Here is a 26,207-nt window from a genome sequence, read left to right as displayed (position 1 = left end):
CACTTAATACCAAGTTTTCAAAATAACGAACTGTAGCATATACTCATCTTGACCATTAGGGCACTTTCACATGGCCGTAGGCATTGTTACGTGGAGCCGCTGTAAAAACACATGAACGGGTGCACAAATCAAATGTTTGTGTGCCCATTCAGATGGCCCAGGCCCGGCGTATATACGCCAAGGCCGCAATGCCACTGGGTAGGAGGAGACAGTTTAGCTCTGCTAAGCTGTCTCCCCATTTCCTCCTCTCCTCTGTCTGTTGGCAATAGAAGGGGGCAGAGCTAAGCTTCCCCTCCACCCGTTGTCTGCAACCAGCTTAGCTCCGCCCTTTACCTGTCCCATTGCAAACAGCCAGAGGGGAGGAGAGAGAAAGAGAGCAGGCTGAGGTAGTTTAGCAGTCACACTGCTAAACTCCCACCCACCTCCCTTCTCCGGCCACTGTCATTGGCTCCCATAGGAACCTATGCAGCTCCAATGTTTTCCAGGCAGAAAGATAGTTCCAGGACTATCTTTGCTGCCTTACATAAAAACGTCTGGCGCTATATTAGCCGGCCAGGCAATTTTACGCTGCGGGAATATACCTGTTTGATCTCATGCTTTGGAATCCAATGCATCAGATGGTAGCATATATCAGCCGACCGTGAAAATGGCGACCAATATATGCCCATGTGAATAAGCCCTTATGACCATTACACTCTGTTCCCCACTGCTGCTGTTAGCGTCTCATAACTAGTGGTGGGGCAAGCTTTGGTGGAGCTCAAAGTGGTCATTTCAGAAATGTCATCTGTTGCACATTGTCCGACTAAGCTCTAGTGTTCTTATTTATACCCCTCATCCCACAGTTGCTTACTGAGCTGCTTTGGTAACTGGGCAATATTACAATTCATTGGAGAACATTTATTACTCATGTTGGGGCAGAATTCTGGTGTAAGTTATATCTTTTTGGGTGCAGATCAATTTAGACCAATATATTCTTGATTTGCCACAAAAAGAATGGATGTTTCACCTCTTACTTCACCTTTCAAAAGTGTCTAGAAAAATGGGCATTGCATAATGTTTGTCCAGACTTTAGAGACATTTTGGCCTCATGCCCACAGCCATGTCAGACTCTGCCAGCGGAATATCGCAGTGAAGTCCATCACGGCACCCCCCAAAGACCCCATACTCACTTCTCCGGATCCACTGTGCGCATCCCGTCTGTCAGCTGGCGCGCATGCGCTGTACAGCGCCTAACACGCTGGCAGTGTGGGATAACACGGCCGGCAGTGGGTTGCATAATCACGAAATACTTCCACTGTGCTACAGCAGAAACATAGCATGATGGCTGGCTTCCATTGACAACAACATGTCCCTCACGCGAGAATTCACAGATATGTGCCATGTTTATAGGGGTGAGAAACACGGGACCTGGCTAACAGTGGCAAGGGAATGGAGTCCAATGAGCAAAGGGAGTATACAGCAGTAATTTATCTCTGTTAGAGTACGTTCACATGTAGAAGATTTGCTGCAGATTTTCGGCAATGGAAAAATCCACACCAAAATCTGCATCAAAATTTTCAAGAATATGACATGGTTTTTAACCAAGATTTTGACATGGATCCACAGCAAACTTCTCATCTTCACTTGGAGGGATGAATCTTGCTATAGATTCCTTGTGGATTTTGACATTGATTTTGGTGCACATTTTTTTGCTGCTTCTTTTTTAGTGTAGCACTATTTAATGTTAAATCCCATGATATTTTGTTGCAGTACTACCTTTTTAAGAGGGGGTAGAAACAGAGGAATGGGACACTGAGCGGAAACATACAGAAAGGGTTGTGCATGGAGGAAGAAGGGAGACTTTCCTGTTTTGTACTACAGGCCTGTAACTAGTGTCCTACAAGCTGTTTGCCTTTGGTGTATGAGTCAGGAAATACGGAGTAGTGGAGTCAGTGTTAAGTGGTACCTCCATTCCCTCCTCTCCGACTATGCTGAACCCAACCCAGTGGGTCTAACAAAAGTTTGCCAATGAATATCCGGGCTAAAAATTACATTGGGTACTCTATGTATTCAAACCTAAGCACTGTTTACAACATGAAAGGTTGTTTATCGTTTGCTCTGTTTGCTCCTGGTTAGATGGGTCAAGAATTTAATATATTTCCATTGGCAAAGACCTCTGAGGTGTACTGAAGGATCTGTTACACTAGACCATTGGACCTCACGTAGCATCTTGTTTGTATTTTTTAATAAATCCTAGTCGCAGTCTCCAGGCCATGGCAACTAATCTGGCCCATTTCAAGACTCAGCACTCCGTACTAGTGTTCCTAGAACTGGGTCCTGAGTCCCTTGTATCTTCTATGTGTACATATGGGAGAAAAAGACCATGACGTCGTTTATAAATCTTGGCCTGGTGCTCCCTGTCATGGAAGCAGGCCAGCTACATGCCCACCGGGCCGCTACTGACCATAAAAATGGGAAAGCCACAAAACCAATGTCTGCAGCCCTCTACAACAACACAAATGAAAGATATTGTTACATTCCAAGCAAATTCCATCTGAAATGATTTCCATTCTGAGCAGTTTTCATCACCAACATAGAAAGAGGTTCTTTACTGTAAGAGCAGTTAGACTGTGGAACTCTCTGCCTGAGGAAGTGGTGATGGCAAAATCCATAGAGGAGTTTAAAAGGGGACTGGATGTCCTTCTAGAGAGGAAGGATATTACAGGATATAAATCTAAGGTTAATTGTTAATCCGGGTATACAGGCAGGTAGGAACTATTAGGGGTTGATCCAGGGAACAGTCTGATTGCCATTAGGGAGTCGGAAAGGAATTTTTCCCCCAAAAGGGCTAATTGGCTTCTGCTCTTGGGGTTTTTTGCCTTCCTCTGGATCAACAACACAGGAGGATAGACAGGCTGGACTAGATGGACATTGTCTTCATTCGGCCTTACGAACTATGTTACTATGTAAAATAGCTACACTGATATTATAATGCATGGGTTTTGTAAAAAGAAAACAAAGGATATTATTATAGGATCCTATCTACATCTCCATGAGAAAATGGTAACAAATAGCTGAACTATAGATGTGGCCATTGGCTGATATGACGTGATAACTGATTGTAGTACATTGTAGTTGAGTTACGTTAAAGCGTTAAATGTCAACTTAATGTTTGCTACATCTGTATACTTTAACAAACTCTGCGGACCATTTTATTCTTTGTCTAAAAGGAAGTTATTTCCGTGTTGAAATCTTGCAAGTTTTGTGCTGATTTATGTGTTTGATTTGGTTCTGTAGTGAAAGTGTAAATTCTATGAGGTGTTAGTATAATGGGACTGGAGGTGATGACAGTGCTGTGAAGATTTACGTTCAGAATGGAAATGTTAAGTAATCACTGCGCCAGGCTTCTAATCTCACACATTTTCCCTTTTCTAGATTGGACGTTGGACAATTTCTCAAAATTGGATCTACAATTTGCTGCAGGCGTCCCATTGTTCCTGAAATTTTTGAGAAGGTAAATCCTCCTAATCACAATGACATTTTCTTAAAAGCTGTTTTGCGCATCAAAACTGAAAAAAAAGTGACATGTTTATACTGGTGGAGTAGAAATGTTCACGGTTGAGGGAATCATTATGACAGCTATATCAGTACTTGTACTCATTTGAAATACTATCTAGGCCAACAGCCACATTTCTGGTGAGTAAATAACACCTTATATCTGTCTAGATTTGTTTTTCAGAGTTTTTTTTACATTATTTTAATTCATTCCCTTACTACCAGTGGTGTAACTATAAAGGGTGCAGAGGTTGCAGTTGCACCCGGGCCATAGGACCCTTGGAAGTCCATACGGTCTCATTTTCCCATATGAGGAGACCAGTGCTATGCATTATAGTTGGGCGTCTTGTTACAGATTTTGCATTGCAGCCCTTTCAAGTTATTTCTCTGCTTGATATATATGTTCATTTCAATTATAAAGACAGTGGGGTATATTAACGTATTAAAAGCAGGGAGCGTCTCCATGCACCAGATGGAAAGCCCACAGTACTCTAGCTAGGAGCTTTTTGAAAAAGTGTCAGAGTAGGGAGTAAAGGTTAAAAAAAAGTCGCAGTTTTTGGCATTTGGACCAAAATTTTGTTGTTTTTTTTTTGGTTTTTTGTTGCCAAAATTCTACCCCAATTGATGTGTTATATAGACCCCAATCGAACCTATTTATAAAGCCCTGGACAGCAGTATTCTGGCACATTTCAAAATTGTGTCTTTTACTGCTTTTATACTTTTTCAAAAAGTAGCCATGCACAACCCATCAAATTTACTGCAATCAACCCCAGAAAGTGGCGTAGATAAGCAGCAAAAATCTACTCAAGCTCGTAGCTGGGGTAGGTGCTCATCTAGCACATGTAGGTGCCATCATATTTAGAAAAGGCATACTGATATGTTTACATGACTGATTTTCCCATTCAAGTGCTGTCAAACTCTGAGACAGACACAACTTGCACAGGAAAATAACCCATGGATTTACATGAGCCATTTTTCTCTTAGACTGTTAGTTCCAGTTTGAAAAATTGCTGCATATCCAATTCTTGTCTGCTTCTCAGAAGAAAATAGTACAGATAATGTGTGGTGTCCCAAACATCGGTGAGCATTGAGTGGGTTCTCCTTCAATGGAAGTCTTCAAACAAAGGCTGGACAGACATCTGTCTGGGATGATTTAGTGAATCCTGCACTGAGCAGGGGGTTGGACCTGATGACCCTGGAGGTTCCTTCCAACTATACCAGTCTATGATATAATTCTATGATCTATGAGCACAAGGATGACGTTTTTGTGTGATGTCCGATACGAATTGTGCTGGAGAACTTTGGGTACAACTCGCTATTGGCTGTGTGGATACGGCCTTAAAGGGCTATATTGTCCCTCCACAGAGACCAGGAAGAGACAGGGAAGCTGCATTCAGAACTTTATTGGTAGGTGTAGAAGTGATACTAAATGAAATTATTGTGTCCTGACTGGACATGAAGGATAAATAAACGTAAAGAAGCACGACTGTGCATGACCAAACCAAAGCACCACTGTGCATAATTGATATAACTAAACCAAAAGGGGAAATCTCTCCCTAAAAAAAATCCCTTATCCCAGGAGCGAGCCCTGCCTAATTGGCAGGCCGATCGCTCTGATAAGTATGGACCCACATGCATACCTAGGCCACTGATAAATCCCTATCAGGGAGGCCTGAATACAATAAGAAGCAATGCAAGGTAACCAACAGTGGTACTTAGTTGTAGCAACAGACTGCAGCAAGGATCTGGAGCTCCAAAGACGGGCTGTGCTCCTCATAGCAGACCCAGGAGCAAACTGAAATTGACCAGCACTGAGGTCAATCTAGAACAGATTATATGGGGCATGGCCACTAGAGACAGGTGAGAACTGACATCACTCACCCGACACCATGTCCCTCAACCCCAGAAAAGGCAAAAACACTGCTAAAACCTGTTCCGGCCTGAAAGCAAGGTGAAGATTTCAGAACAGCTGCAACAGAAATCTTAACAGTTCTCTCATCAACTCAGCAGAGTTGAGATGGAAGTTACTTTTCTCAAAGACAGTATCTTAAATAGCACCTGTCATGTCCAGTTCAAGAACTTACAGCATGTTTCTGCAGCTCCTAGGAAGAAATAAGTCCAGTTTATTCATGAGGTGCTGCTAGCCCCATCCATCTGCCCTGACTGACAGTCTTAAAGTATTATACAGCATACTGTGAAAATTGCCAATAAGGGTGGATGGTCTGTCACTGCTTTATGCTGCCCTATACATATACATCTTGAATGTATATACCATTGAAATGGTATGTACCCATCCTCAGCACACGCAATCCAGCGCTGCAACCCTGCAATACTACTGGTGTCTGTTGACAGCAGAAGTCAGGTGACCGCCACCTGCCAATCAGAATCCACAGTATCCATGTCCTTTCTCCTGGCATGAGGACTCACATCCTGTGCCCCATGATGGCAGGAATTCGGGGTGCTGACGCTATGGCCTGACCTCCACCAGGAGAATCATGGAACGACAGAACTGGATCGCGTGCGCTGTGGTTCTTTAAACTCATCCGGACTTAATTTTAAAAAGTCAATATGTAACTGGACAACCTCTTTAATTGCAGTTGTGCCAACTAGTTCAGGTTAGCTATTCCCGTAATTATAATTTTTGGTTATTAGTATTTTATCACATTTTTGAAAAAAAAAAAGACCAAAATATGGGGGCGCCATTTTATCCTTCCTTCCGATGTGAAAAATGATAGAAGCTAAAGATTAATACAACTTTTTTTCTGACAGTATGAAGGAGTTTCGCAAACAAATCAACTTCTTCCTCAGTGACTTTGAATTCTGAAGTGCTAATTTTTCTACCAATAAAGTCAATGCTTAGAGAATTGCATCTGTCTATTCAGGTGCTTTCAATCTTCGGTGGATAGGAATAATTACCTTGTGCCCTCGCTGGGTAATTGCCTTTTGATTGAGGTTATCAAAGTAATCAAGTCACTGAGAGGCAGAAGCCATTGGCTGGGTTAAAAGGAAAAATGGAAAATGTGAAGAGATATGTAAAACCGGTCAGATTAATAGAGAAGTCAGAAATATGTCATGTCTGTATTCTGGCACCTCGCTTCAAGAACTGTGCCCTTAACGAGAGGAATCTATATTATAGACTTCCGTTATCGTTAAAGGGCTTCCAGAAATGTACAATGCATTGTGAGAGTATTCACACTTTGGTATTTTTCCTTTTTTTTTGTTGCATTGCAAAGTGGAATTAAAATAGATTTATTGTTTGGGTCAGCATAAAAAAATATTTTGCACCTTCAGGGTGGACACCCACTGGCATTTTTTTCTCCACTGCGCTGCGAGAGTAAAGGTAAAGTCTCGCAGCGCAGTGCGAGAAAAAAAACGGCATCACGCCGGGATATTGGCATCACGCTGGGATATCGCCAGTCTTTTCAATGGGGCCAGCAGCAGCAGCGCTAGCCCCATTGAAAAGAGATTGAGAATGCCCCGGAGTTTCCTTCATTAGCTAAGATATTGCTATTCATGAATGAATAGCTAAGGGCTATGTGTCATTGGCTAAGCGCTCAGCCAATAGCTAAGCACTAGCTGCTATTGGCTGAGCCCTCAGCCAATCAGCACAGCCCTTTCAGGAGGTGGGGATTTTTAAATCTCCGCCTGCTGAAAAAGCTAAACAGCAGTTCAGGGGAGCCAGCCGGAGGACGCATCTGAGCGCCGGAGAGGTGAGTAATTTTTTTTATTTTTTTTTAACACTTATTGCTGATTGTCGGGGAAGGGCTTATATTTCAAGCCCTTCCCCGATAATTATACTGCGGGGCTTGGCAGAAAGCATTGCTTTCAATGGGATCGGCAGCAGTGCTGCCGATAGAATACCGCGGACTTCTGCCACAGCTGTGACAGCTGTGGCAGAGGATTCCTTCATCCCCGTGATCCCCTATAAAGTCTGCGGCATTCTCCCTATGTTTTCAATGGGGCTAGCACTGCTGCCGCTGGCCCCATTGAGAGCACTAGCGATATGCCGGTTCTATACCGGCGTCTTTCTTGCGCTGCGAGGCGAGAGTTTTCTCGTGCTCCGCAAGAAAGAAAATATCGCTAGTGAGTGTCCACCCTCAAAGTAGTCGGCAAGTTATGTACATCAAATGCTACAAACCGCACAAAATTATCCATTTTAATTCCAGGATCCAGGATGTAATGAAACAAAGCAGAATAAAGCACCAAGAAGGTATATAATTTCGCAATACATTACTTTTATAACATTCATATAAATCCTAGATTTGGTCAATATATCCTTAGGGCTTATTCACAGGAGCGTATATTGGCTGCCATTTTCATGGCCAGCCGATACACGCTACTATCTAAACTGTCTTCCCCCTTCCCTCCCCTTCACTGGCTCTCTGCCTCTCTCCTCCCCTCTGGCTGTTTGCAATAGGAGGGGGTGGGACAGGGGGGGCGGGGAGAGGGGCATAGCCAAGCTTTCGCCCCCTCCCTGCCCCTCCTTTGCAACCTGCAATGCGAGGGGGCAGGGCATGGGCAAAGCTTAGCTCTGCCCCATTGCAAACAGCCGGAGGGGAGGAGAGAGGCAGAGAGCCAGCGAGGGGAGGGAGAGGGGAGAAGGGGGAAGACAGCTCAGATGGTAGCGTATATTGCCCGGTCGTGAAAATGGTGGCCAATATATGCTTGTGTGAATAAGCCCTTAGGCCTCATTCACACACAGAATGAAGGTTAAGAATAGCCGCTATGGAGTCCCACGATTAATTATCGTTTCCTCATCCATTCACATGGGCATATCACCAGAAAAATACGTTGCAGCGTGGAATTCCGTTGGTCGGCAGAAATCCTCGTAATGACACATAATGCTCAAATAGCAGCAGCTGTCTTCTTTGCCAAGTGCCGTACGCAGGTAAACTGCCACCCTCTCCCTTTTCTTTCAGCTCTCATAGGAGTCTATGGGAGCTTCCAGTGTGTTTCGTCAAAAGATTGGTCAGACTCATGACCTATCTTTTGGTGCTGTAAAAAAAAAAAATCTGATTTGACGTTTTTACGGTGCGCTTTTTTCACTTGCCCGAAAATCACTGATCTAAATGAATGCATTGGAATCCACATGGTCGTGATTTTCGGCCGACGTTTTATCGTGGCAAAATAGCCACATAAAAAACGTTTTTGTGATTACGGCCTTAAGCTAATTTCACACAGGCGAGTTTCACGGCCCGATATCATGAATGCGAAGGTTTTTGTGTAAAAAATGCCTTGCATCACTTCAGGGAAGTAGCTATCCTAAAAGCCGCAGGGGAAGATTTCAGAGTGTTTTCCATTGTTTTCTATGGGAAACCTCGCCTCGCACACTGTGTGATGCTTTGCTGGCCCCGTTGAAAAAAATAATAGGTGATGCGTTCCGAGGGAACGCCCAAAGATAGAACATGCTGTATGACCTGATTCAAAAGAATGGGGTTGATATTCATGTGAGATTTGTGTGTCTCGCAATGCACAAACCTCGCCGTGTGAATGCAGCCTTAAAAATATTTTACATGTATTGAGGGTCAGACTATAGGCATAAGCACCATAGAAAATGTAAGGAATCATTTAGGACTTGCTACCTGAGAAGGGCCAGTGGCCCAAAAGCTTGGCCGCTCAACAAGGGACCATTTGATATGTTGTCTAAGTGGCATATTTTGAGTAGGAAACTTGAAACTGGCTCTTACTAATTCGATATTAACCCTTTCCAATCCACTGTCTGACAACTGAAGACATGATTATATAAGGCTGTACAGCTCCGATGTTGGAAGACATCCGTCGGGGTTCTCTTACTGTATATTGCCAGCCTCTCTGCTGTCGGAGCGTATCCAACGTGTCACCTCATGCAGTACTGGCTTTAGCCAGCAGATAGCGCCATTGTATAACGGCAGAAAAAGAGTAAGCCCCCTAGGAAAGCAGGATAAAAATTGGATTGGAAAGGGTTAAAGGGATATAATAGTTTAGTTGCCAAGTAGAGCAGGTTACACCACATGCAGGTGTCTTATCACGTAAAAGGCCCTGGTACACCGTCAAGAGAGTTATGCATAGCAATAACTGTCTTCTGCATGTTGCTGGTGGTTCTTACTAGTGGGTATGCTAGACAAGAAGCATAGCACTTACACTACTCTGTGGGCACTGTATTGCATACTATGTAGACATGGTATAGCAGTGATTTTTTAGTATGGTGCAGCATTATTTTTAGTATTTTTTTGTTACTTCTATCTAGGGATATTTTTTTGAGCATGACATTGCATTGTATTGTGGGTACTTTGCGGACTTTTCAGGCACTATGTTGGTAAAGTATTGCACTAGTATCTGCTCATTTGAGCACTGTGCGGTATTAGGTGGTACGTTTTATTTATTTTATACATTCCAGAGTGCTGTGCAGAGATTGTGATCACATACAGTCATGAAAAAAAAAGTAAGTACACCCTCATTGAGTTCTATGGTTTTACTTATAAGGACATAATAGAAAACCATCTGGTCTTTAACAACAGCTACCGCAGGTGCTGCTTTGTGGATCCCTGCAACTACGATCAAATAAGCAATCAGAGAATGGCCAGCAGCACAGATGGTCAGACAAGACTTGACGTTGATGTTGTACAGCCAGGCGGGTAGCAGGAGGATGTAGCAGAACGAGACAGGTAGAAGGAGGATGTAGCTGAGCCAGGCGAGTATCAGGGTGATGTAGGTGAGCAAGTAACAGATGATGTACTAAGCCAGACAGGTAACATAAAAAGTGGTTGAGCTGTGCAGGCAACAGGTTGACGTAGCAGAGCCATGCAGGAAACATGGATAATGCAAAGTGACCTTTTTTAGCAGTTTAAAGCACAAGAACAAAAATTAACTGCATTGATACTCAAGTAAGGCATAACTGAAGCCCCAGCATTTAAATAAAGTATATAATGAATTCAGTAGGAACCACTGTGGAAACATTGACCAAGGAGAAAGTTAATCACTACGTTGCCACAGTGAACCATACTGTCCAGCAGCACGCATGGAGGGCCTATCGATATGGTGTTACCATTACAGATATGGTGGCACCAAAAACTTGAGCAGCCATATGATTGACGGAGTATGTGACATGGTCCTTACAAGGTCTTACAATTCGGTAACTACAACCCCAGTTGACCAAAAGCACGATAAAAAAAATATTACACTGCGTCATTATTTATGTAACAAAAAAATCAAAGCCAAAATGCAGAAGCAGTGTGTGAAAAATTAAGTACACCCTTACTACTTCCATAGGAATGATAGTAAGTAGCAGCCAGGCACTGCTAATCAAACACCTTTGTTTAATTGATCATAAGCATGTGTAGCATCCAATATAAAAGCAGACGTTTGGGTATTTTGCTGGTCTGGAGCATTCAGGTTTGTGTTAACACAAAAAGAAAGGAGACAGAGTTTGAGTGAAGTGAGGTTTTTAGAGACATTTATGGCATGCAACTTTTTTAAAAGGTTGCAAATGTTGTCACAATTACCATCCAGTAGCTGGTTGTTGTACAAAAAGACTGCACATCTGTAGACATATTCAAAAATGCAACAAATGTATCAAGTTGTGTGATAATTGTTTCATTTGCTACATCTTTTAACTAGGGAAGGAAAGAAAAGCTGCCAGAAACCCGGCATCAAAAATTCCCTTAATGATAAATAACCTCCCACCCCATTGCCTCTATACATACAATATTTGGTCGTATTTGCTATATTTGGCCATTCATGTGAAATAATACGGATAATATGGATTTTGCGCGTAAGTATTGTAGATTGCTTTGTCTCATTTCTATCTGTTTTATATGGTGGCTAAGAAAGATAGCTGCAGACCTTCATAATCAATAATCTATTCAGCCAAAAGCAGAAATGTCCTTTCCCAACATGTTCCCGTCTAAAGTTGTATCATCCAGAACCTAATTTGTTCTTTTTTTGCAGAAATAATGAAATTTCTACTCCACCAGCTGACATTTTACAAGTGATTGTTTCTCCGCAAGTACATTTCTATTAAAAGAATTTAAATTACGGCTAAATGTTTCACTCTCTTGCCGTCTACTTGACCATTTCTAGCCCTGATGGCTGATCTACCGCCATAATTACACGTTAACTGAAAAATGTTATCATTTATTTTTTTTTAAAGTACAACATACATCATTTCAGACATTTATATTGAATTTTCTGTGATTTCATGCTAATGTTTAATGGAGGAAAGCACATTTATCTGTAGTCACTTAGTTACAGCTCATCCGGTAGACTTATCAGGCATGGGGGGAGTGGAATCTTCTCCTGAATGATGAAATATGTCTTAGGATTTGGAGCATTCCATGGTCTTTGCGTCTTGTCCGCCTCTGGGGTTGTCTTCAGTGATTCTTTAGGGTGCCGTTTTGGTCCTGTTATTTGCTACATTGTTGTAATAGTTTTACGGGGCTGGAGATGCTTGTGTCTTCCTTTCTATGAGATTTGGTTTTCTATTGTGCGTGTAATACGATGATTCGGATACCTTTATCTTCTGGGAGTGTTTTCATACATCACGCTTTATTATCACATCAATAAGCGGCAAAATCGTTCTATAAAAATTGCATCAAAGGCAACATAAATTCTACCTTTTAAGACAGTTGACTTTCTAGAAAATACCTGAGAAATAATTATAGCGGAACAGCCTTATTTTTGGTTTCTACAAGGCCATTGTTGGACAAATTGAGGTTATTGCTATTCGCATCATCAAGAACCCCTTTAGTATAAGGGTGCCTGCAGTTGATATTTGGCTAGCTATTAGAGATGAGCGAGTAGTGCCTTAGCCGAGTATCTCCCCGCTCGTCTCTAAAGATTCAGGGGCCGGCGGGGGGTGGGGAGTGGCTGGGGAGAGCAGGGAGGAACGGAGGGGAGATCTCTCTCTCTCCCGCCTGCTCCCCCCCCCGCTCCCCGACGCAACTCACCTATCACCCGTGCCGGCCGCCAAATCTTTATAGACGAGCTGGGAGATACTCAGCTAAGGCACTAATCGCTCGAGTAATGTGCCTTAGAGAAAATGTATAGCTAGTAGAGATGAGCGAGTATACTCACTATGTTGCATTACATTACCTTTGCTTGATAGTGGCTCTCCTTTCTATATTATAGATGGGTAACCGAAAGTGTGAGATTCGCCCTCCTCTAAGGCATCCATTTATTCTAATAGGGTACATGTATAGGGGTTGTTCTAATGCAACAACCACTCTAGAAAAGGTGTTATTCAGCCTAAGGTGCCCATACATATTCAACAACTGTCAGCTGAACGATTGTTCTGAAGACACTTGTTCCATTCGCTTTCTCATATACACTAGGCTCAGCAGAACGCTCATGTTTTTAGGGAGGTGGTGGCTCTGGTGGTGGCTTATCTCTTGGGAATACAAGGATTGGGAGGCGAATTTCAACATGCCCAATCTTTCTTTCCACTGACTTAATCTGTTGGGGAAAGTTAAGCCAATCCCTTACATATTATGGAGTTGTCTGGCCCCGCTGTCATTGGCAGGTTCTGGCAACTAAACAGTAATATATATGGGAGCCTTTAGATAATCACTTTTTGTTAGCAGGCTCTCTATTCATAATTACACCTATCAGAAAGTGTTCAATTTCCCTACAGCACCACCAGAGGGGAACTAAGGTATTACACATTGTTAGATAGACACAGATGGGATGTAGATCCACCTTGTCACGCACCTGTTTGACTTTGGGCTATTGGAGGAAGCAGCACCTTTGGAAACCCAGTTTCCAGCCTTGACCCCTCCAAGCAATATATGGTATTTGCTACAGGGTCTTTGCTGAAACAGATAGCCATGGCTGTGTGGCTGCTGTTATACAGGAGTGAGGCAAAGTACCTGATGGTTGGAACTGGTGCTTCTCCAGAGAATAGGCAAAAGTCAGCGCTGGCTGCACAGGAGCAATAAGGAGGTCCAAGCAGAAGGTCGGGACAGGCAGCAGGCAATGTCAAAATCCAGAGTACAAAGTCTAGGTCAGGGAGCACGGAAGTCATAATTGTCAGGAGTGGAGCAGAAGTAAGAACCAGAACAATTGCAAGCGAGGGCTTTGTCACAATGGCTGATGATACCGATTGCTTTATGCATGCTCCATGGGGGAGGGATGCCCAATATAGCAGGAAGTGGATGATGGTTGGTCTGGGGCCTGTTAGGAGTAGTGTGCTGGCTCTTTATTTGAAAAGGAGAGAGTGTGCATATGCCGGATGGATGCAGAGGATGACGGTATGCAACCATAGACCCAGCAGCAGGTGAGCCAGGGGCAGCATGCCACGACACAGTTCTCATTGAAATCACTGGACTGTTCTTTAATACATTGATTTGCTTGGTTCCCCAAGGAGAGAGATACTCTTTATTTCTGGTTTCCACTCCAGCTAGTAAATAATGGTCCTGAATGGGGCCCAATAGGATATCTGAAATGGTTTTTCTAAAACAAACACATTTTTTACTACCTCATTCAGTCTAAAGTCCAAAAGCACAGTACTTAGTGGCATAGCATAACTATAGCAGGTCACAGCTGTGGTAAAGCCTCTTCACACGAGCGCAAAGTAGGCACATCAAAAAATCGCATCCAAAAGAACCTATGATTTCCTACGCGTTCTTTAAGACAGAAGATTTTTGGGTGAAAAGAAAAAAAACGCACGTCAAAATATTGAATTGAGGTGGCGGGAGGGAGAGGGAGGGGGAATGGCATACTCGTGAATACTAGTGCTCGCGGCTGCTATTTGTTCACACGATTTGACGCTCCAATAGCCCTTTGAGCAGATAAAATGTGGGAACACAATGATATGTGGCAAGGTACTACATTCAAATGTCCGTATTCTTGCAGAAATCTACTAATTCAGCTTAAGAGAAACCAATAGGGCAAATGTATTATTGTATGTTTTGTATATAACATATTGTATGTTTCTGGTATACAAAAGTTGCAATTTTGGAGCATGCTCCAAAATTGTGACTTTTTGAAGTTTTTAGCTAAGCCCTTTCAAGTTTTTAAAAAGCGGACAGGCCTAGAGTCAGAGGTCCGGCCACACAGTCTGTCACATTTACTATAAGTTATGCCAGACACTAAACTTATCTGGTTGAAATCTACTCCTGTTCGTAGCCGGTGTAGGTTTCAGTCTAGTGCACAGAGGTACCACCAAACGCAACAAATGTATTAAGAGGCTTACGCCTCCTAACTAGAGATGAGCGAGCACCAAAATGCTCGAGTGCTCGTTACTCGAATTGAACTTCCCGCGATGCTCGAGGGTTCGTTTCGAGTAACAAACCCCATTAAAGTCAATGGGCGACTCGAGCATTTTTGTATATCGCCGATGCTCGCTAAGGTTTTCATCTGTAAAAATCTGGGAAATTCACGAAAGTGATGGGAACGACACAGAAACGGATAGGGCAGGCGAGGGGCTACATGTTGGGCTGCATCTCAAGTTCACAGGTCCCACTATTAAGCCACAATAGCGGCAAGAGCGGCCCCCCCCCCCCCCCACTGTCAGCATAAAGATCGTTCTCCTCTGCCACAGCTGTAACAGCTGTGGCAGAGAAGAACGATGTTAGCCCATTGAATTCAATGGAGCCGGCGATGAATTTTCGGGAAGGGCTTAAAAATATAAGCCCTTACCTGAAAATCGTCCTATAATGTGTAAAAATAAAAAAAAATGTATTCTCACCTTTCCGCTGAAGCCGGAGTTCAGCTGCGTCTGTCCGGCAGTTCTCCTGAACTGCTCTCTGTAGTATTCAGCAGCCAGGGATTTAAAATCCCCGCCTGCTGAATGAGCTGCCTCTGATTGGTCACAGCCTCACCAATCAGAGGCAGCTCTCACTCACACCCATTCATGAATTCATGAATGGGTGTGAGTGAGAGCTGCCCCTGATTGGTCCCTGCGCTGAGCCAATCAGAGGCAGCACTCACCCATTCATGAATTCATGAATGGGTGTGAGTGAGAGCTGCCTCTGATTGGTGAGGCTGTGACCAATCAGAGGCAGCTCATTCAGCAGGCTGGGATTTTAAATCCCCGGCTGCTGAATACTACAGAGAGCAGTTCAGGAGAACTGCCGGACAGACGCGGCTGAACTCCGGCTGCAGCGGAAAGGTGAGTATACATTTTTTTTTTTTCACACATTTTAGGATGATTTTCAGGTAAGGGCTTATATTTTTAAGCCCTTCCCGAAAATTCATCCTAAGATCGCTGGCAGCCCATTGCTTTCAATGGAGTCGGCCGTATTGCCGGCTCCATTGAATTCAATGGTCAGTGCTCGTTTAATCGAGATGAGTACCGCGTTGTGCTCGTCTCGAGTAACGAGCATCTCGAGCACCCTAATACTCGAACGAGCATCAAGCTCGGACGAGTATGCTCGCTCATCTCTACTCCTAACACATTTATAGCACTGATGCCGGCACATATGAAACAGCGGTCTAAGCAAACACACCCCAGTTTCCCGAGCTGCCATGGCTGACCACCATAAGATAAGGGAAAAAAAGACTGCGTAATGTGGTTGGGTAAGACCGAGTTGTATCCATGATATATATATATTTTTTTACATTGTTATGTTTCTTTGTTTTGTTCATAACTCGATAAAACTAAGTTGTGTAGAACTCTACACTGAGAATAAGAACTTTTGTTTCATACGGACAAAAAAAACAAAAAAAAAATATGAGTCACCTGTACAAAGAGTCAACACCAAAGGAATGAACACAGCATGGAGAAACTTGGAGCGTAGCTGTGAGGCTCCCAGAATTTTGTCTCCCATCCATTTATTCAGGTTATTATAGAACGAAATTGAGACATTTGGAGTAACTGGGGTGACCTCTCAAGGTCACACATTGCCGGCTCTTGGACTTAAAACAGAGTCAATTTAGAAGCAAAATTTTAAATTACTAGGTTACTCCAAGAAAAGATTTGTGTGACAGAAAGTTTCACATTGATGTCTACATCATAAATCATTGTGACAGAGCACTTAATGTATTTTTTATTTATTTATCAGCCGGCAGTAGAGGTTCTGCTATTAGTTTATAGGAGACTCATTTGCTGCTTTGACCAAGGTAGTCAACAGTGCAGTACTGGAGGTATTGCTATGAGGAACCCAAACAGATAGGGAGCCCTGCTGCAAATCACTATTGGGAGAAACAACTAGGCAATCAGCATGAAAAAAGGCAAGTTTATATTTGTGGGCTTCACCAATTGTTAGATCAAAGGGATGTAAGATCTTGAATCTTGGGAGGTGCCATCATGAGGAGCCCTGCTGCATTTCGGGACCTCATGTAAGTGTAAAAAATGTGCATGGGCAGGCTAACTTCACATATAATTTATGTTTGGTTAAATATATTATTTATGTTGTTTTCTTGTGGTGGGCAACTTTGGGGTGTTTGTCCCTTTAAGTTGTCCCCCATTTGTTGTCTCTAGTGGACGGTGACATGTTGTGATGGATATGACCATTAGGAAGGCTGAGGGGATTTTTTTTCCAGTGTAAGACATAGTGATGGAGTTGTCAAGTATGGAGGATGAGCACATAACTGGCTCCTGTCTGTGACGTGATGTGGGTGGAGGTGTAGCAATGCAGGTTTCAGGATATCAATGCTGCAGATGGAGTAACCAAAGTGCATAATATTCACATAAGAATGCAGAAATAAAAGTGAACAATAGAAAAGCAATAAATAAGCAATCTGCTGCTACAAGGTCCGATCGGTCATATAAAATGGCCAACACAGTTTTCAGACTACCTAATTCACACAGTGAATTAAGTGAAAGAAAAAAAACTTTCTCACAGTGAGGGGGATCAATGAGTGGAACGGGTTACCACAGGAGGTGGTGAGTTCTCCTTCAATGGAAGTGTTCAAACAGAGGCTGGACAAATATCTGTCTGGAATGATTTAGTGATCCTGCACTGAGCAGGGGGTTGGACCCGATGACCCTGGAGGTCCCTTCCAACTCTACCATTCTATGAGTCTATGATACAGTACATTGGTAGCGTTAGACTGCCAATGCATTATACAGGCTTTCTAATTAGCCATGATGATCATGATCAGCACATGGCCCATCACATGATCTGCACTTTCCAATTAAACAGCAGTGGACAGTGCCTATTATGTAGAAAGAAAATTGCTATGGCCATATTGGATGGCTCAAAACAAGGCCTGGAACCAACAGCTAGAAGGAGCAGCAGAGAACAACAGCTGCAGGTAGTAGACCAACCATCTCCACTTGTCCTGAGACAGAATCTTGGGGGACATTCGAAAAGACATAGCAAAACTTGCAGCAAAGACTGCTCGCACAAAAATGTAGCAACTTTTCAGCCTTCTGCTCCAGCTCTTTTCAAAAAGTGTAATAATTATACCAGAAATGTACATCTGGTTGGGACTAGGTGTGCATTGCTGTGAAGGCGCGCGGATCTCCTGGGATTTGCTGAATGCACAGAGAGGCGTGAGCGTCATCATGTATTCAGTGCACCCGGGAAAATTATACTAAGCCCACACAGGAAATGATGGGCTTAGTAAATTTCCCTCCTTGTCCGGAAACCAGATTGTCACTTTAAGAACAGTGGCCACTAGTGGTAACTTACTGGAAACGCAACAGAGCCCTGACATTTCTGATAGTGATGCTGGCTTAGTCCTGTTGGTCTGCTGCATACCAGATAACTTTACTTTCTGAAAAAAATGATCAAATTCTGCGTCGAATCCCCATAATTTGTGTTGGTAATTGTCTGGGTACACGGAGCGGCTTTTCACGACATGGACTGCCCCCTCCCCTCACATGTTCATTATCATTTTCAATTGGAATTAAGCTTTCGGTTATGATGCCATACGTTAGCAATTTGCTTTTCCATATAAAACTACATTATGGTTTAATACATCCCATAGTCTTGATGTCTAACATTTACAAGATGGAATATGGAGCCGTTAATTGAATTATCCCGAGGAAATTTACAAGGAGTAAGAGATAAGGAACTAATACCGAGTTCATGCGGATGATTACGAGCGCTCGTAATGTTAGACTTTATGTTATTATGTGGTGTAAAGTGTAGAAATATAAGCTTAGTGATAATGCGCAGCATCAAGGTCAGGAGGGAGGAGGGTAAAGTAGAAAAAGCTGCAACCACCCTCATCTCTGTGCAAGCCAAAATCAAGTGCTAGGACCTAGACGACAACTCCCAGCATAGGCCGGGCTCATAGGGGCGGATTTGATTTGCATATTCCGCGATTGTCATCCGCACGGACGATATGTGGTAATATGTAGCCATTGAAAGGCATGTAGACTTGCAGGTTCGCTCAGACGTTCGGGCAGGCCATTGTGTGGCTGGGGAGGCATTGGGTTAGATACTTTTGGAGCTGCAGGCTGTCAGGGTATGCTGTGAGCGTCGCCCTTGTAGGCGTGCAGGCAATTGCTGATTTTTATTACGCTCATACAAATATTTATTCACATTAAAACGAAACCCTCCCCCAGAGCTAGACAGGACTTTGGTGTGGTGGCTCCTTTCTCCTGTTCTCGCCATCTCCGACCAAAAGCTGGAGGGAGTAGTTGGTGGGTGGATGTGTAGCTGCTGTGAGATGGTGTGTGCTGCTCCTCCCTAAGGGGCATGAGCAAAATTTCTGCCCTAGGGGCTTTTTGGAGGCTGTCCCGGAGGACATGCCATTGACAGGGGACTTCAACAACCACCCTTCAAGGAACTTGTCCTGAGGCTTTGGTTGGGACTACAGCTACTGTTATGAGCCTCCTGTGGCGCAGAGTGTTAGGGCAACAGAATGCAGTCCTAAGCTCTTGCTCACGACCTGAAGGTTGCAGGTTTAATCCCTGGTAAGCTGGCTCAGGGTTGACCCATCCAGGGTTGGGGTCAGTAAAATGGGTACCCTGCTTGCTGGGGGGGGGGGGGTAATAGATGACCAGAGATGGCAATAGACGTGGGACACTGCTTTCTAGAGATATTGATGGCTATTGATTCCTTGTCCTACATTTGGAAATAATCCTTCTGTCCCTTCTCCGTTTATTGTTCCCGAGACAAGAGACTTGTTGAGTTCCATATAGGTCAGCCAGATCAACCCAAGTTGGACTGTTCATAAATAAAAGTTTTGTAGACCGCATCATGTGTGACTACACAATCCCACTGGGTCCTGCTTCCAAGGGGTTCTACAACGAGGTAAAGCATTGCGCCATATCTGATCTTAAGTAGCACAAGCCCATACATGAGAGCCCAGTATCGCTGCTGCCTGAAACACAGAATAAGGTACCATGGCACCTATTGTAAATCTAGCTTGGTGCAGAGTGGTGTAAGTGACTCTGTACCTCCCTCCGTCAGTGGGTATGGCCTCAATCCCAGTCAGAGTTTGAACCTTCACTAGAGTCCACCCCTACCTTGCAACAGTTAGACAGCAGGTTGTTGGAAGTTGTCGTGCAACAGCTAAAAAGCTGTGATTTGGAGACAACCGCAGCCACAGACTGTCTTGGCATGCTGGGATTTGTAGATTCGCAAAGGCTGGAGAGCCATTTAGCTAGAGACCAATGTAGCCACAAACTGTAAGTTCATGCTCTGAGCTGTAATCTTCCAACAACTACGGACGGGGCAAGTACCTTACGAACATTCAGAGTGCCACATCAGTTAGTTTTTCGCACCAAACATTTATTCGGCACCTTAAACTATTTGTGTAACCCATTATAGTCAATTAACTGCCGGGCTACATAAATAGCATGGGCACATTATGATATCAACATAGTCATGTTTAACCCTTTCCAATCCACTGTCTGACGTCTGAAGACATTCTGATTGGAGGCTGAACAACTTTGATGTCGGAAGACTCGTCCGGCAGGGTATTCTAACTGTATATTACTGGCTACTCTGTTGTCGGGGGCCTCTCCAGCATGTGCCATACCGCAGTACTGGCTCTAGCCAGCAGATGGTGCCATTGTATAATGGCAGAAAGAGAGAGTCCCCTAGGAAACCCTGAATCCAAAATTGAATGGCAAAGGATTAAAGGTCCTTCTACACACAATGGGACAACTGTCAGCCACTGAAGTACCCAACTGCCGCCCCAGTGATGATGGCTCTTGTGCTTTTACAGAGGGGGATCATCGCTCAGTGACTAGAGGTGGAGTAGGTTGGGGATCATTCCAGCTCACTTCTCTTCAAACACAGTGAATAGGCAGCCTTTCATAGAAGAGTGACGGCCTGTTTACACAGAACGATGCAACTGCAGACCAACTATGAATTTTTGGCGTGATCGAAAGATCCGATCAGTGACTCATCACTGACCATTTTTTCACTGCAGTTCACAATTATCGTACAAGTCACTCAATCTAACAAGTGGTTTGCACAATAATCGTGCCGTGTAAAAGGGCCTTAAAGTGATACATCTGTAGATAACATTGTAGCTGCTGGCTGTCAAAGTGTGCCGGGAGATTTAGGGCGGCTTCACATGGGCGTATGTGAAATGTATTTGCGCTGTGAACATCGTGCTTTTGCGTATTTTACTGTACTTTTTGCGCTGACAGAGACATTTCCCATGGGTGCAGGATATACCCGTGCCTTGATTTAAAAGGCTGTGTAACCTAATTAGTTCCAGTTCTCTTACCAGAGAAATTACGTAATTTATGGCATTTGCTTATCCCCTATAAATCCTGTCTTTTGTATCACTTTTGCAAAGGTTTTAACTCAGTTCTCCGTATCACACGTTGCCGCTTAATACCCGACATTTACAAATTTCTATCGGTGTCAACAACAGAAGAACGAAATGGAAACAAAACGCCTTAAAAGATGCATTTATTTCCCAGAAACGTTTCCAGAGTCAGATATGACAAGTTGCCTTTGCTGGATGTGGAGTGTGATTGGAGTTTTAGCTTTTCAGATACCCGGCTATGACAAGTATAGTTAGTCGCTTTTATCTGAATTGAGGGATAATTTTGTCAAGTCACATCCACTTCTTGAAAGCGCCGTTCTGTAATAAGTCTGGATGGAAGGACGGGAGAGATACTGGAGGACCGTCAGTGGCAAGGCATTAGCATCGAAACCGTTCATATAGCCTTAAGGTTGGTGTCATATAGAGGTAAGTCAGCTGGGTTTTAGGGTCCATATTTGGACATCAACTCTGAGTTTAGACTGCTACTCCAGTCAGCTTACTCTGTGGGGTGCGGCGTAGATGCTTAAATGGTGTTCAAAGACTTTTTTAAATTGATGACTAGGGATGAGCGAGTATACTCGCTAAGGCACTACTCGTTCGAGTAATGTGCTTTAGCCGAGTATCTCCCCGCTCGTCCATAAAGATTCGGGGGCCGCCGCGGGGCGGGGAGCTGTGGGGGAAATGTGGGGAGGAACGGAGGGGAGATCTTTCTCTCCCTCTCTCCCGCCCGCTCTCCCCTGCTCCCCGCCGCAACTCACCTGTCAGCTACGGCGGCTCCCGAATCTTCAGGGACGAGCAGAGAGATACTCGGCTAAGGCACATTACTCTACAACATATTTTGTAGAATAAGATGTTCTTTCTCTGGAGGAAATATTGCATCATTGTTCTTCTCTTCTATTAGAAATGAGCAAACTGAACCTGTAGAACCAGACTTTTGGGTCAAATTTGCTAAAAATTCGGTTTGGCAGGAACTTGAGTCTCAGCCGGTTTGTTGCTGACGAATCCAAAAAAAAAAAAAAAATTACTGCAATGCTGGGGTCCTAGGTTCAAATCTGGCCAAGAATAGACATGCTTTTAAGGCATGTAACAACATGTTCATCAGTCACATGGCCTGAGAGCAGCTCAGTCCCATCCGAACAAATGGGAGTGACCTCCTATACAATATACCTAGTGCCTAGTATGGTCATCATAGCACCCCTGTTACTTCAATCAGCTGATCAGTAGGGATTCCCGAGTGGCTGATCCCCACTGATGAACTAATGATGACCTATCTTAAAGATAGCTCATCAATAGTGTAGTCCCAGGAAACCCCTTTAAGGGGAGCCTATCAGAAAAATTGACTCTGCAAAACTCTTGATAGCTCTCTACGTAAAGGCTGGGGGAACATCTACAACATACCTGAAATCAGTATTGCCAGCTTGTTTTATCCTCTGCGCTGCCACCTCTGCAAATGCCACGAGGGTGGGACGTCTCTCTGTAGAGCCCCTGGTACTCTTCATTGGGCTGCTTCATAGCTTTGATTGAACGTTGTAGGATTTCTGGTAAGGCTATAAATAAGATCACCTCAGTCAGTGAATAATAGATGAACTGCAGTACCAGGTAATGCCCACGGTCAAGTGGGGCACTGTTTATAGAAAATGCATAGAACCTTTTATTCTCATCTTATACATTCCCTTTAAGATTTTCAAGACGTCAATGGCAAACGCCATGTATCAGAAGCTAATAAATAACTATGGTGATTAGTGCTGAGGCCATCAAACATCTCACTTCAACGCCTTCATTTAAGAGGAACGCTCTGAGAGGGATGTTAATACAATTAGAGATGATTAAACCCAATCCCTAAATAAACTGCGTGTGCGGTAAAATGATTCTGCTCCGCAGGTCAAACTTCGTTTCACAGTCGTTGCTTTTTAATCAATAAAGTAGCATCTTAGCAGCACGCCTAATTTTTCCTCTTTAACATTCATTTAACTCCGTAAAGTATTTTCTCCCCTTTAATTAATGACAGCTAATTTTTAGAAAATTAGGTCCTAAATCATGCGGAAATCGCCTTTTTAAAGTTATCCCTTCTGTTTTGTTCTTTTTTTCCCACTGATTAGATGCAGCATTATAGCAGCAGGAATGTTCTATTTATCCATCCAGGGGCCCACACACAGAGCGCAATGTTTTATGGGAAAAATGTATGCAAATAGCAGATGGAAAATTACCCCCACAGCACCACCTATTGAAAGGTGCATTCATTCTTCAGGGAGCATTGCCCGCCCTACAGTATATAAGACTCCCTGTGCCACCCTGGCACTCTGTAAAAGGGTGCATTCATACGGGCGAGTTTTATGTACGTTTTCCGTCCGATAGCGATGGACAGAATCTGTGCATAAATAAATTACTTGAAAGCGCTGTGGAATAAGTTGGTGCTATACAAATAACAGGTCCCTTTCCCCTTGTTACTATGTGTAGCGAAGATTAGGAGGGACCAGCGAAGATTAGGAGGGACCAGCGAAGATTAGGAGGGACCAGCGAAGATTAGGAGGGACCAGCGAAGATTAGGAGGGACCTGTCTTCCCACTCTGGTGTGGAGAGGAAGGGATTCCCCTTGTTTAGGCACCATGCCACCAAGCATAGTTGCACCCGTACTTGTGAGAAACAGCCCTAACACTGTAAGATTGCTACATGTCTTATTTTTTGGCAATTCCTCTTAAGGAATCTTAAAAGAAAAACATGCGAGTGTGATGTGACTTTTACCATTGAAATCTATTGGAAGTGCTTGAAAGACGCAAGTATATATATGCAAGGCGATGCATCGTTTAAGCAAAAGCTCACCATGGTCACATCCAGAATTGCAATGTTGGTCCGCGCTTTTTGGACCGATATCACACCCACCTGTGTGAATGCACCCCTATTCTCCCAGACCCTCGGCCGGTCAACCTGCAGTCTGCTCCGCACTGACAAGGGGCAAATATGTGGGTAGGAGACAAGTTTGTAGACCCCACCAGATAAGTAGAAGTTGAGACAGAGCACACATTACAGTAAACAGCAACAGTTCTTACTTGGCAGCTTGATTAGTGGAACAGCCTCTAACTTGGCACACAGTTTTAAAAAATGCTAACCGTGGAACTTGGCAACACTGTCTCAAATTGTCAGCCCTCATGGGATCAAGCCCAATTTCTTCGCTTGATCCCATGGACTCAGCTGAGCCCCGGCAGCTGCAGAGAGGTGAGTATAGATTTTTTTTTAGTTTTACACATTTTTGGATTGATTTTCGGGGAAGGGCTTATATTTGAAGCCCTTCCCCGAAAATTACTACTGTGCTTGCCGGCAGCCCATTTCTTCCAATGGAGCCGGCTGTATTGTCCTCTCCATTTAATTAAATTGGAGAATATTGCACTCCTCTACCACAGCTGAGGATAGCGAGCAGCGCTCTTTTTGGGCATCAAAACACCCTTTTGTGCGGGTAAACTCTTTTTAGCAATGTTGTTTCCGCCGTACCGCACACATCAGTTATGCGTTCCCGCCTACAAACGCCCATGTGACTGAGCCCTAATTGTTATTTTTTTTGGAGTTTTACATCGGTCCTCTTCACTTTTTCAAAAAGTTGGTGGGCCTAGTGTCAGGCAGAGTGGACACACTAGTCTGTGACAGTTACTATAATTTATGCCAAAAACTGGCGTACAGTATAGCATACACCTGCTCCAGCTAGGACTTGTGTAGGTTTTCATCTGGTGCATGGAGGTGCGACAAATGTATGAAGGGACTTGCACCTATTAATGATTTTGTCACATTTTACCTGGACGATGCATGAAACGGTTTATGTGCCGCTCAGTCTTGGGGCTTAAACAGACAAGCGGGTTTTTGCGGATGAGAAAATCAGGCCGGCAAAATGCGGAGAAACAGAGCCCATTGATTTGAATAGCTTTTTAATGGACGCAAAACAAATAGGACCTGCTCCAATCTGTGCGTGTTTGCACACTACAGAGCCCCATAAAGGTCTATGGGAGGTGCGCAAACACGCACATCTGCACACGCGGGTATGTGCTACATAGCGCATACGTGCGATCACCAGCACCCCGTTAGGCTAATTAGCTATTTAAACAGGGCGGGACAATTCCCCTTCCCATCTAAACAAGTGGTGCCTGCGCAAACACGCTTAGTATATGTGCGGGCATGTGTGCAAAATACACTTGTTCACGCCACAAAAAAATTGCGCCGGAGTGAGCATATTGCATAACACACTCGTCTGTTCAAGCCCTTACTATGGACGTCCACTCACTCTTAGGCCTCATGCACACGAGCGTATGCGTTTTTACCATCGCCCGCATGCCCTTGAAATCGCATTAATGAAGAATAGCCGTGATTGAGTCTCGAGCTAAATTAGCGTTTTCTCGTCCATTCACACCAGGCGTATTGCGGGGAAAATATGCTGCAGCGTGGAATTCCGTTGGTCGACTTCTAATAACTCCAATAGCTTAAGTAACGGCAGCTGTTTTGTTTTCCAAGCGTTGGACGTAGATAAACTCGATCCTTCTCCCTTTTTTTTTCTCTCCCATAGGAGTCTATGGGAGATTCCGTCATTTTTCGCCAAAAAATAGGTCAAGGTGTTCTTGTTAAATAGCCACATGAAAACACTCGTGCGAATGAGGCCTTACCAGAACAGCAGGTGTAGACTGGAGCTCCTTCAGCTTCAACTGTCTGACTGACCAAGCAACCATAGCTCCGATCATGAGGCTCCACGGTTTCTCTCTCAGCACACACTGAGGCGGCACCCAGCTTCTTAACTTGGTGGTTACAAATCACAGGAAACAGTCTCTCACCAAGGGCACACCACTTCATGGTTGCAGTCTTTTACAGAGCCCTTAGCTTAGTGGTTGCAGTCTCTGTTACTTCACAGGATACTCTCATGGGAAGAACGAACATAGGCCAACAGGTTACACCCAATGACTTGGTAGCTGTCCCAGGACTTGACTAGCCACAGTGCGGACTTCCTGATGGTTTCTCCATCCTCTGTGACACACACAGCTGCTGCACTGCCTATGCAGACAATAGAGGAAGGAAGTCTGAGTTTCCAATATGGCCACGGC

The 26,207-nt window shown here is 43.9% G+C and overlaps 1 protein-coding gene across 1 annotated transcript in view; it reads left to right on the top strand.

Moving 5' to 3' along the window:
• The first annotated feature begins 3,428 nt into the window (after positions 1-3,428).
• The window catches only part of CNTN5 (contactin 5), an 802,468-nt gene continuing 779,689 nt past the window's right edge, over positions 3,429-26,207 (top strand). The window contains exon 1 of the mRNA XM_066586592.1: positions 3,429-3,493. The gene's annotated coding sequence lies outside the window, so the exon portion shown is untranslated. The remainder of the gene's footprint in view (positions 3,494-26,207) is intronic.

Source organism: Eleutherodactylus coqui, chromosome 1, assembly GCF_035609145.1.
Source record: "Eleutherodactylus coqui strain aEleCoq1 chromosome 1, aEleCoq1.hap1, whole genome shotgun sequence".
NCBI lineage: Eukaryota > Metazoa > Chordata > Amphibia > Anura > Eleutherodactylidae > Eleutherodactylus > Eleutherodactylus coqui.
Note: the sequence above shows the minus strand (reverse complement) of the source record. Positions and strands in the feature narration are given on the sequence as shown.